Genomic DNA, 11,979 nt, shown 5'->3' with positions numbered 1-11,979 from the left:
CTCCCCCACCACCACCACCCACCCATGCAATGACTTCCAGAATGCAGGCATTCTCCACCGACCATGTTCAAATGATCTTCTCTGGACAATCTGCCCAACCCAGGAGGGAAGGCCTAAAGATAAAAGGAGCCAACAACATACTGATCTAACTAAAACTAGGATGTGCCGTGGGATGAAGGAGGGGATGGGAATGGTACACAAGTGTAGTAGAGGTAGGTAGAGAACAAGCTAAAATTCTCTTCTTCCATAGTAAAGTGTCAATAGGTAATGCCTAAAACTGAAAATAATCAACCATATAAATATAAGTATGTCATTTAAAGACAGAGGCTGCAACTACCAGCAAGAGTCAACTAGCTGTAAGAATTGAAAGCGGATGACTCTCCGCAGCAGGAAATGAGCTGGGGGAGGGGACTCTGATGTTTTTTTTTTGCAACCGGCTTTGTAGAGCTATGTCCATGTGTAATCTTGATTAAAAAAAATGTTTAATTAATACAAAAGAAAATGAATGCCTGTACTTTAATATTCTTTGTTCTCAGCTGATTCGGGATATCACAATAAACATCACAAACTTGCTGTGCTCAGGGTCTAGGACGGACCCCCATTGAAGCGGGATGTTGAGGACCAGGCTCTGGAAACAGGCTCTCTGGCTTTGAATCTCAGCTATGCCACTCGCTGACGGTGTGACCTTCAGCAAGTTACCTAACCTGTCTGTGCCTCAGTTTCCTCATCTGGGGAACGGATAATAACAGGATTATCTTGTAATAATTTAGTATCATCCCAGGTTACCCAGGACGAGCTGACGGAGTTTCAGCCCTGCCAGTCCTGAGTCCCTGGAAACCCCAGCGCTGGGCAAGCCCCTTCATCCTTTCGGGCCTGTTTCATCATCTATAAAATGAAGGCTAATATCTACTTCGAAAGTCTGCTGAGGATTAAATGAGAGGATTTTATATAATACCTGACACATAGTAAGCTCTAAATAAATGGTAGCTACTATCCTGTTATTATCAACTCTAACATCAGTGGCAAACAAAGTATTATTAGAAACCTAAGCTGTACCTTGGTTATTTTCTTACTGGCAAGCTGAAATGTTTGCTCTTATGAATTGTCTTCCACTCTTGTCCTACACAATTTGTTCAGGAACCAAGACATATTAAAGGAACCTAATATTTCAACATTTCTGACTTCTGCACTGGGCAAAGGCCAGCTGTCCACCATCTTTTGACACACATTTTCTCTTTCACACAACCCAAGTCTTAAGAGTATTTATGTCAGTAGCTGCTTCTGAGCTTCCAGACAGAAATCAGCATGCCACCTCACAAAGGACATCAGGCATCAGACCTGAAATTGTTTTTTTAAAGTTGCACATACTTTTTCCCGTCATAATGGCACCAAATCATTGTCTCCTAGTGGACTGACAACTCACTCACTAAATATGTCAATTCTACCCCTAAAAAATAAAGGCTCTTATCAAACAGATGAAATACCTCAAAAGCGGAAGTAACTCAGTACTCAATAGATATGAATTACAGCCTGGAGAAAATTACATCTGTGCACCCCACAACACAAGGGTGAGGCTGCCATAAGGAAAGTTGCACAATTAGGGGTAGATAACGGAAAGCATCACAAGTTACTCAAAGCCAAGATATGGGCTGGGAACCCTCCAGGAGGCAACAGAGAGAACATGAAGAGCCATCACGAGAGACACTTCTCTATATGAGCTCCAAGCCCCCTCCTCCCGTGCTCATGTTTCCTCTGCCAACGTTCCCACCCAGGGCCCAAGGCCTGGGAGCGTGGAACCCTGGAGAACCACAGGCCCTCAGAGGAGCCTTGAGGGGCATCTGGTCCAACCAATGGGTAAGGATGAACGGACCCCGGACAGAATTTCTCCAAGTCTGGTCTGATGCCTCTGGCAGATGGGTCACCTAGGTGATCACCTGATGGAAATCCAAAGTCCTGAGTCCCACCCAAGCCTCTGTACTAGGATCTTTGAGAGGGACATTCGGGCATTTGCATTTATAACAAGCGTCTGAGGGGATGCCTGGTGATGCACAAGGTGTGAGAGCAGCTGCTCTAGGGAGAAAACAGCAACATATGCAACGAGAGCTGGGCAGATAACCTGAAGGGAAGCCCACGTTTAACCACGTCCAGTCTCAGATTCCAAATCCGTACAAGAGGAATAATCACACCTCCATAGCAGGATGGTGATGAGAGTGAAAGGAGATAACACGTAAGAGCCTCCAGCATGGTGCCTCCCACAGCAGGTGTTCAATAGTGGTAACCCATCCCCTCTCCTCTTGTGTGCATGGCGTTCTAAGGGAGGTTTATAACTATCGCCCCTGCTTTGAATAAATGTCATCAGGGAAAGCAGATGGTTGGCTTAAGTTAAAGCCTTGACTTTAATGAGTCACCAAGGAAAAAGCCAAGGCCAGCCGCTCTAACCATTGGTTGACTTGTAAACTGTCTGGGGGACAGTGGTTCTCAGGCCTCGCCTTGCGTCAGAATCGCCTGGACGGCTTTAAACCAGACCGGGCCCCATCTCCGGAGCTTCAGGTTCTGCAGGTCTCGGATGGAGCTGCGAATCTGCATTTCTAACAAGTTCTCAGAGCGTGCCGACCGTGCTGAGCCCAGAACCACACTGTGATCATCGCTCTACAGCCCCAGGATCGAAAATCTAACTGATCTGACACCTGGTAACAAAACAAGAAAACTATGCTGTCTGCATTTCCTGTTTGACACCCGACGGGTTAGTTACATGTAAGTAAAGAGAAAAGTAATAAACCAGCAGTTTCCGAGGCTGTGCTGCCTCTGTTCCGGAGAATCTTTCTTACTGTGTTTCTTCTCAATTTTTATTTTTCAATTTCAATTTGCATTCAATATTATTCTGGACTAGTTTAAGGCATGGTGTGTAGACAATCATGTACTTGCAGGGCGGACTCCCTGATATTTCAAGTACCCAGCTGGTGCCACAAATAGTTATGATGATATTATTGACTAGATCCCCACTGCTGTCTCGGTGACTGTTCTGTAACTACCAATTTGTACTTCTTGATCCCTTCACCTTTTTTACCCAGTCCCCCACCAACTTCCCCATCAGTCTGTTCTCTGTATCTATGACTCGGTTTCTATTTTGTTTATTTTGTGCTTTAGATTCCACAAGTAAGTGAAATCATCTGGCATTTGTCTTTCTCTGTCTGACTTATTTCACTTAGCATTCACGCTGTTTTTTGAGAAGCACGGAGAGCAGACTGGGAGAGGCGAGTGCCTCTGCCCGCTCACTAGATGGGTGGCCCTGTGTGAGGGCCATGGCTTCTCCGAGCCTCAGTTTATTCACTGGCAACAGCGGTGGGCTTGGTCACAGGTTCCTAAACCGGTTATGCACTATCAATCACTACAGCAGCATTTAAAATAAAACATGGGTTCCCCAGACCTAACGCTAAATCTAAAAAATTAGAATTTCTGACGGACTGGACCTGCGTTGCTTTTTGTGGGTGTTTTAAATAAAATCTCCCTGTGTGATTTTCCTGGGCAGCCAGTTTTGAGGACCCATTACCACGGTGATCTTGCAGGCCTCTTCCAGCATGAAAGCTCTCTGATCTTTTTGATTTCTAAGTCCCTGTGCCCTGAGTCTGTGCTTACTAAAGAACCTCCTTTTATATTTGCTTCCCATGGAGTTTCTACTGCAGGAAGTGAGTGCATTAGTTCTCAAAGCAAAGAAACTGCTTAACAGTTCCTTTTCTCATGTATCAATAAACTGACATTCTGGTTTCAGTATAAAAAATTTTTTAAAAACCCAATGTGTAAGACAAATGAGGAATTACATAGGATGAGGGGCATCACAGAGGCCGGCAGGGCTCAGATCACAAACCCTCACAGACCACGGGTAGAACATGTGGATATTACACCAACTGCAGTGGGAAGCGACTGGGGAATTTGAAACAGAAGAAGGATATGATCTGATGTATATATATTTTTTTAATATATTATATTGGTTTTTTTACAGAGAGGAAGGGAGAGGGATAGAGAGTTAGAAACATCGATGAGAGAGAAACATCGATCAGCTGCCTCCTGCACACCCCCTACTGGGGATGTGCCTGCAACCAAGGTACATGCCCTTGACCGGAATCGAACCTGGGCCCCTTCATTCTGCAGGCCAATGCTCTATCTATCCACTGAGCCAAACCGGTCAGGGCCTGATGTATATCTTTTAAAGAGCACTGGTTTTGCGTGAGGAATGGGCTGGGGGAGGAGTGCATGACAGAGGCAAGAATGGCAAAAGACTATGGACACAGACAGTAAGGTGCTGAGGGCCTGGGGTGGGGTGGGAACTGGATGGAGGGAAGCTATGGGGGCGAAAAGGGACATCTGTAATAATCTCAACAATAAAGATTTAAAGAAAAATAAAATAAAAAAAGAATGGCACCAGAAAAGCACCAAGACAAGCAAGAAATGATGGCCTTTATCCGGTATCTGGCACATAATCATAGTGGCACCAAGATATTCCTGGTGATATCATAACCCACTTGTTTCCCTTCCTGTGATAAGACACTGGTTGTTGGTAATGTTCCATCTGAAAGTCACTTCCTTTGAACAACAAAGCAACACAATTTTGGACTGCCCACCTGACAACTGGTTACAGTCAAGAAATCTTAGCATAAGGATATAGAAACAGCACATGGGGAACCCGGAGATGTGTCTTCTAAAACCTTCTCTGCCATCGGTTAGCCATGTGACCTTGGGCGCAGCTCTGAACCTCTGAGGGGGAGGGGAGCCTGCACTGTGAGGTTTCTGAGGTGCCTACTGGCCCTTGAATTGTGTGATGCTGTAAGAGTAATAAGTGAGGTTTCCTAATCTAAGTGGCAAAATGAGCTGATGACTCAGGGTAGAGGTTTTTGTCATTGACTTTTAATTTCCCAGAGGCTCTGGTTAAGCAGGGAACAGGTGTTAATAAAGAAACCGTGCAGTCTTACTATTTCCTTGGGAAACTCTGGTGCCCGGGGCACCTCTGGCCAGCGGGAACGTTGGGAAGTAGACACGCCTGCTCATCTAAGAGCTCATCGCCTGAGGTGCTGAGGGTACAGGTCTCAGGAATTGAGGCACCAAACCTTCAGTCACAGCGCGCTCTGTGGTCCGGCAGCCCTCTCCCCTCCGCCTTTGCTGAGTCACCGGGCAGCGGGCTCTTACTCCCTATGGACAGGCTGACACAGGCCCACTCCTCTCAAACAGCCAACCTGGCTCCTCCTCAAGGACCTCACTCCACGGGGGGCCTGAGGGCCGTGGTTCTCAGTATTGGGCCCTTCGCCACATGTAAGGACTTAGGCTTGGGGCGAGGGAGAGATCAGAAAGACAACAGGGGTGCGGTTAGGGTTAGAGACCTCACATGACGGAGGGAGTGTGTAAGCGGGAAGCTGCTCTCAGCCTCCGCACCGCTGGCACCTTGGGCAGGATAACGCTTTGGCCTGAGGGGCTGCCCGCGCACTGTAGGACGCTCAGCAGCATCCCTGGCCTCCACCCACTAGATGCCAGAAGTAACATTTTGTATTTTTGACCATCAAAGATGTCTGCAGACGTTGCCAAATGGTCTCTAGGCGTGAGGGAGTCAAAACCAGCCCCGATTAAGAAGCACTGGTGTAATATCACATAGTTAATTAGCAGCACTATTGGAGCCTACAAACCAGACTACTAACTCCCAGCTATGTCGCTCCTCTACAATCAAGCAGGAGCTCCGGAACCAGAGTGAGTCACTCCCTGAGCAAACACCACAGCCCACTTCCCAGCCCTCCGCGCGGAAGCAGAGCAGGGGCAGTGGGAGCTGCCAGGCCCCGGTGACAGAAGCCCCGCAGGCACGGCCAGCAGCCTGTTGGGCCACGTTCGGCCTCCAGTATCTGACCTTATCTTTCCAAGGGCTGCTGAACGCTTTCACTCATTCTAGGGGCCACCCCTTGCAGTGGTGAGACTCATTATGAAAAAATTCACATATTGCAAGAAACAAAGAAGTCCCAACCATGACCATGGATTATATTTTAAAATTCTTAGGTATCTCAAAGGAACATTTAAATCATGACCTATTTCTATATGTGTCATTTTTCCCACCTTAGGGGTAGTACAACAATAAAAATACCTCACTGTCACCTTTAGTTTGCTGATTGAGACCCTGTATATGCTTTTAATGATATAAATACACAAGAGATACATAACCAGCCAAGCTAGATAAGACTGGATCAGCCGCCCAGGTGGTGAGATCAGGGCAAGATAGAGAAACTGCAGTTAACAAGAACAAACAGATGTTTTAGTCTCTTGGCAACCAATTTTATTATTATGCTTTGACCTGGCAGCTGGTAAGGCTTTATATGAATTAATCAACAAAGCTATGAAAAAACAAAATTAGTGGCCCTGGAATATGGTATTCTAGTGGCGGTCAGAGAACACATGTTCATTTTCAGGGCAACTTTCCTAAATAGATACAAATGACCTTATAATAATAATAAAATAACCCATCTCTAAAGGGCAAGTCACATATAACTTTCAACACTCCTCTCGAGTAAACGAGGCAAGTCACATATATCTACCTACATTGGTTACCACCTATCTGCCATATTTATTCTACCAAAATACAGAGTAATGAGGAGTTTCATAGGAGTGGGCCATGCAGAGCAAGCAGGCTTTCAATAAGACCATACTTGGCTATTGTGGAATTACTCTCAGTCCACCTTAATCAAAACATCCTACAATAAAAATTCAAAAGGGACAAAAATATTAACAGGCCCTTACAAGGACTAAAAACACGTAGAAGGAAATACAACCAAGTGGTGGCCCTCAAAGACAGTCAAGGGTGTCTCCTGAGAATGGCTTTGATTGCAACATATTGGATCTGGGGACTGGAGGAGAGCATGACATCGGAGTAATCGCGCGGGGGTGGGTCAACAGGAAAACATAAGCAATTTATACCGGATCTCGTAATGGAAGACACTGTGCAGTAGACCAGCCACAGACCTAGGGTCCCAGTTCTGGCTCTGCCACTAACTGTGTGATCTTACAGAGTGACTTCATGTCTCTGAATGTGAATTTCCTTACTACAAAAATCTAGAGCAAAACTAAATCTCCTCCAAATTCTGTCTCCTTCTAATACTTTTGAGCAGGGATCCTCAAACTTTTTAAACAGGGGGCCAGTTCACTGTCCCTCAGACCGTTGGAGGGCCGGACTATAGCCTCCAAATTCTGTCTCCTTCTAATACTTTTGAGTTTACGAGTCCTCTCTGTCCTTAAATTGGACACAGGTGCAGTCACCAAAATGAGCTTAGTCATTCTCTGCACATTATCATGATCCCTGCATTTCCTGTGCATAAACATGGGTTGACCTGACTAGGTGACCAGATTAAATACAAGACACAGTTAAATTTGCATTTCATAAAAGCTGACACTTTAAAAATACAAATATGTCCCAAATATGGCATGGAACATACTTACAGTAATAAAGTATTCATTGTTTATCCAAAATGCAATTTTTTTTTTTGCTAAATCTTGCACCCTACCTCTGACCCCACATTAAAAGTTCAATTTTAAAAATTGATTCCATACATATGGGTGGTTCTAAGAGTGGCTGAGGCACTCAATGGGAGACCTTCTCAAGAATAGCATGTATAGGGACAAACACACACACACACACACACACACACACACACCAGGAAAAGAGGAATAACTTTCAACACTCTTCTTGAGTAAAGGAGGCAGTATATACACTGCGTGTCGGGCCTCACCGATACAAGACAAAGAACGGGCGTGCCCCCCTGTCCTGCATGAGCAGACAGGAGGCCAGAACAAGCTGGATGCTCCCTGCTCCACACATCTCACCCTATGGACGGAGAGTTAATTCCACACCCTTTATCTCTTCCTCCAACTCAGAGCTCACGTCTGCTCCCAAGGTAATCAGCTTAAGGGAAACCAGATCATAAACTCAAGCTTCCTGACCAAGAGGCAGAGGAACAAACATGACCCAAGCAAATACAGCACCGGCTTCAGGGGGGGAGGCGGTGAAAGGGAAAATGACCCTCCGCAGAAGGCAAGCTTGTTTTAACAATGGCAAGCCAATCCTGCTTCTCGGGGGCTCACGCGCTTTTTTTAAAATTTCAGCTTTATTGAGGTATAGTGGACATGTGAAATTACAATTTATTTTTAAAAGTAAAAATAAAATTGTAAGTTACTTAAAGCGTACATCGTGGGGGATTTGATATACATATACAATGTGAAAGGATTCCCTCCATCTAGTTAAATAGGGTCTCACACTTTAAACATGCAAGCCCTGTTTTGTTTTTCAGGAGATATCAAACCTATCATAATTTATTAGGGAAAATATATATATATCACACATATGTAAAAATAATCCTTTTTCACACTGCAGTGAAGATATAAATAGGCACATTCTAAGATAGGTTTAAATCACAATGGAAGGCAGATTCAATTTTAAAAATAAAGTAAAAGGTTAATTACCATACACTGCAAGCCAATTAACTCCATTCTTTCTGGGAAAGAGCAGCAGGAAAGCCCATTCAACTGCAGCCAGTACTGCTCCATCAGCAGTAGCAGGATGAGCTGGACTAAAACAAGCTGCTTGGAGCTATTGGCTAAGAAAAATTAAATGTGTGGTCTACATTCAACAAGAGTTCATTGAACACTCCTTTTGTCTAAGATACCTTGCAGTATAAGCCTCAAAAATGAGCTGAGGTCATGCCTGGCCTCCAGGATATTACAATGTGTCACAGAAATAAGGACATACACATAAACAGTTGACAGTCTAAAGTAGTCATTTAATTAAATGTCAGGTGCCTCGTTAGCGGATCAGTCTCACAATTAAATGTCAAAATGAGTTTCCAAGCTGGCAATCTCAGGTGGATGCCAGAGAAAGATTAATTCATTGCAGTACAAAGTATTCCTCCAAAAATGAATTTCTCTTTTCTTGAATTTCCAAGGAATTCTCTCTCCCCTTAGACATGCATAAGAGATGGAATCACTGGAGACAGCACTGAATGCCCTGACCCAAGTTCTCTGGGCTCCAGGGAAGAGGGCTCCCCACGGCCACTGTGGAAAGAACAGAGCCCTCATCTTTCTACTTGCTTGCCCTTTCCCTTTCCAAGGAGGGTAAAGCCATTCTTGGGGATAACATGAGTGTAGAAGAGGAGAGAGATGTTAGCATAGCTATGGACATTGCTTCTCTTAGATAAAATAGGAAGAAATAGCAAAGCGATACCATTTCTTATTCTCCCGTTTCCTTTTCAATCATTCAATACATTTTTGAGTGCTTACTATGTGCCAGAAACCATTCTAAATGCTATGCATGCCATAGTGAAGAAGAGAAATTCCTGACCTTCGTGGAACTTGTAGTCAACCAATGGGAGACAAATATTGAGAGAGAGAGAGAGAGGAGAGAGAGAGAGGAGAGAGAGAGAGAGAGAGAGAGAGAGAGAACAGTATTAGAGATACTAAAGAGAAATAAGGTAAGGTAAGGGAGCAGAAAATGATGGGAGGGGTGAGGGATGCTATTTTCAATGGGATGGTTCAAGAAGGGCTCTATACAGAAATGGGTTTTGACCTGAATGAAATGAGTGAGAAGGCCACGCAGACATTTGAAGAAAGAGCATTTCAAGCAAAGGAAACCTCAAGTGCAAAGCTCCGGAGGTGTGCCTGGCTAAAGCAGCGTAAGCAAAGGAGAGCGAAATAGAAAATGAAGCCCTCGCTGCTTTGGCTCAGGAGATATCGTGTTGGCCGACAGACTGAAGGGTCCCAGTTTTGATTGGAGTCAAGGGCACATTCCCAAGTTGCGCCCCAGTAGGGGGCGCGCAGGAGGCAGTCAAATAATGATTCTCTCTCATCTTTGGTGTTTCTATCTCTCCCTCGCTCTCCCTTCCTCTCTGAAATCAATAAAAATATATTTAAAAAAAGAAAATGAAGCCCCATACCATGTAAGGGGCATGTAGGCCATGATGAGACTTTGGTTTTCTTCTGAGATAAAAGGCTACTGGAGAGTCTGAGCAGGGAGTGAGTGTCTTTAGCTGATCCGTTGAGAATAGACTGTAAAGTGTGAGGGTGCCCACAGGCTCCTGCCCACTCCAAAACCCTTACATCTGTTACAAAACCCAAGCAGTAGAGTTGAGAATCTAAATTTCATATGGAAATTCAAGGGATGCAGAATAGCCAGAATAATCTTGAAAAAAATACAAAGTGGGAAGGCTCACACTTCTCAATTTCAAAACTACTACAATGCTACAGTAATCAAGACAGTATGGTACTAGAATAAGGATAGACATATAGGTCAACGGAACAGAATTTAAAGGTCAGAAATAAACTCTCACATTTACAGTCAATTGATTTTCAGCAGAGGCACCAAGACCATTCAAAGGGGGGAAAATAGTCTTTTCAACAAATGGTGCTAGAAAACTGGATTTCAACAAGCAAAAGGATGAAGCTGGACCCCAACCTCATATCATATACAAAAATTAACTTTAAATGAGTTAAAGATTAAAATGTAAGAGCTAAAACTATAAAACTCTTAGAAGAAAACACAGACATAAGTCTTCATGACTTTAGATTTGGCAATGTTTTCTTAGATTTGACGCCGAAAGCACAAGCAACAAAAGAAAAAAATTAAATAAATTATACTTTATTAAAATTCAAAATCAAGGCAGGCCATGGAAATTATGAAAAGGAGGAAAGGAAGAAAGTGGTAATGAAAAGCAACGTAAAATAGGTTGTTTGGCTCAGTGGATAGAGTGTTGGCCTGTGGACTGAAGGGTCTCAGGTTCGATTCTGGTCAAGGGCATGTACCTCGGTTGCAGGCTCCCAGCCCTGGTGGTGGTGGGGTTGGGCGGGGGGACGATGCGGGAGGCAACCAATCGCTGTGTCTCTCTCACATCAGTGTTTCTCTCTGTCTCTCCCTCTCCCTTCCACTATCTCTAAAAATCAATGGAAAAAAATATCCTCGGGGGAGGATTAAAAAATAATAATACAGAAAAGAATGATCCTCAGTCAAGCTCTTTCAGCATTAATATTAACCTTTATTCATTTCCAACCACCTACAGAAACCCTGTTTTCCAGACTGTGTTCCGCCCCCCCAAGCAAGTTTTTAAGAAAAGGAAGAAAAAGAAAGGAACAGTGAAGCACCAACAAATTAAATCAGCAACAATTATAGAAAACTTACATGGTATAACACTACTCGCTCCTCCCAACATCTGATTGAGGAGCCAGCCATAAAGGGAGAAGCCATCCAGCAGGGAAAACAGCTGTTAGCCCACAGAGGTAAGGAAGGGGAGACACTGTGGCAGAAGGGGCTGAGGCCTGTGGCCCAGGTAGCCAGTAGGAACCAGAGGCTGGGAATGCAAAGTCAAGAGCTCACAAGATTTCCTTCACTTCGGGCCTGACTTTGCTTAACTGTGATCTATTGGGACAGAGACAAGCCTTTGGCAATAGTTTGGAAACCTGTCACCACAACAGTACTACCGCCAGCCAATACTGAGAGCCTGGCTGCCAGGTAGACTTTCTGGCTGACCGACAGGAGAAAGGGGAACCCTCTCCCACCCGCCAGTTTGCCGTCCAGACCCAGACCAACAAAGCTGTTGCAAAGACGTTCCATAATTCACCCGAAAACAGCCAAAGGGAGCAAAGAACTAGAGGTCAGTGCAGGAGGCCCGGGACCTTCCTCCTCTCCTCCCAGTGAAGTTCCTCCCCCATGATGGGGACCCCCGCACCTGGATGCCACCGGAGTTGACCTCAGCCCCCCATCCCAACCTAGGACTAGCCTGCATCAGCACCTCGTGCCCAAGCAGACCTCGGTCCGGGTCCGGCCAGCTGTCATCGTGGGGTCTGTGCGACGGCCATCCAGGGCCTGGGTCAGCAGCAAAGCAACTTTCCTGGCAGGCTCGGCCACCCGAGGCCAGCGGAGAAGCAGCCGCAGCCTCCAGCCCAGCCCAGCCCAGCCCCAGGACCAGGACC

General features: G+C 45.1%; 1 protein-coding gene across 3 annotated transcripts in view; it reads right to left on the bottom strand.

The window, feature by feature from the left end:
- Positions 1 to 11,956, bottom strand: part of RAB27A (RAB27A, member RAS oncogene family) — a 69,999-nt gene extending 58,043 nt beyond the window's left edge. For 2 of the 3 annotated variants that reach the window (XM_006764957.2, XM_006764955.2), the window contains exon 1: positions 11,799 to 11,956. The gene's annotated coding sequence lies outside the window, so the exon portion shown is untranslated. The remainder of the gene's footprint in view (positions 1 to 11,798) is intronic. The other variant, XM_006764956.2, reaches the window with a different exon arrangement.
- Positions 11,957 to 11,979: the final 23 nt, after the last annotated feature.

The sequence above is a fragment of the Myotis davidii genome, unplaced genomic scaffold (genome assembly GCF_000327345.1).
Source record: "Myotis davidii unplaced genomic scaffold, ASM32734v1 scaffold1421, whole genome shotgun sequence".
Lineage (NCBI taxonomy): Eukaryota > Metazoa > Chordata > Mammalia > Chiroptera > Vespertilionidae > Myotis > Myotis davidii.
The sequence above is the reverse complement of the archived record's forward strand: the minus strand, read 5'-3'. Positions and strand labels throughout refer to the sequence as shown.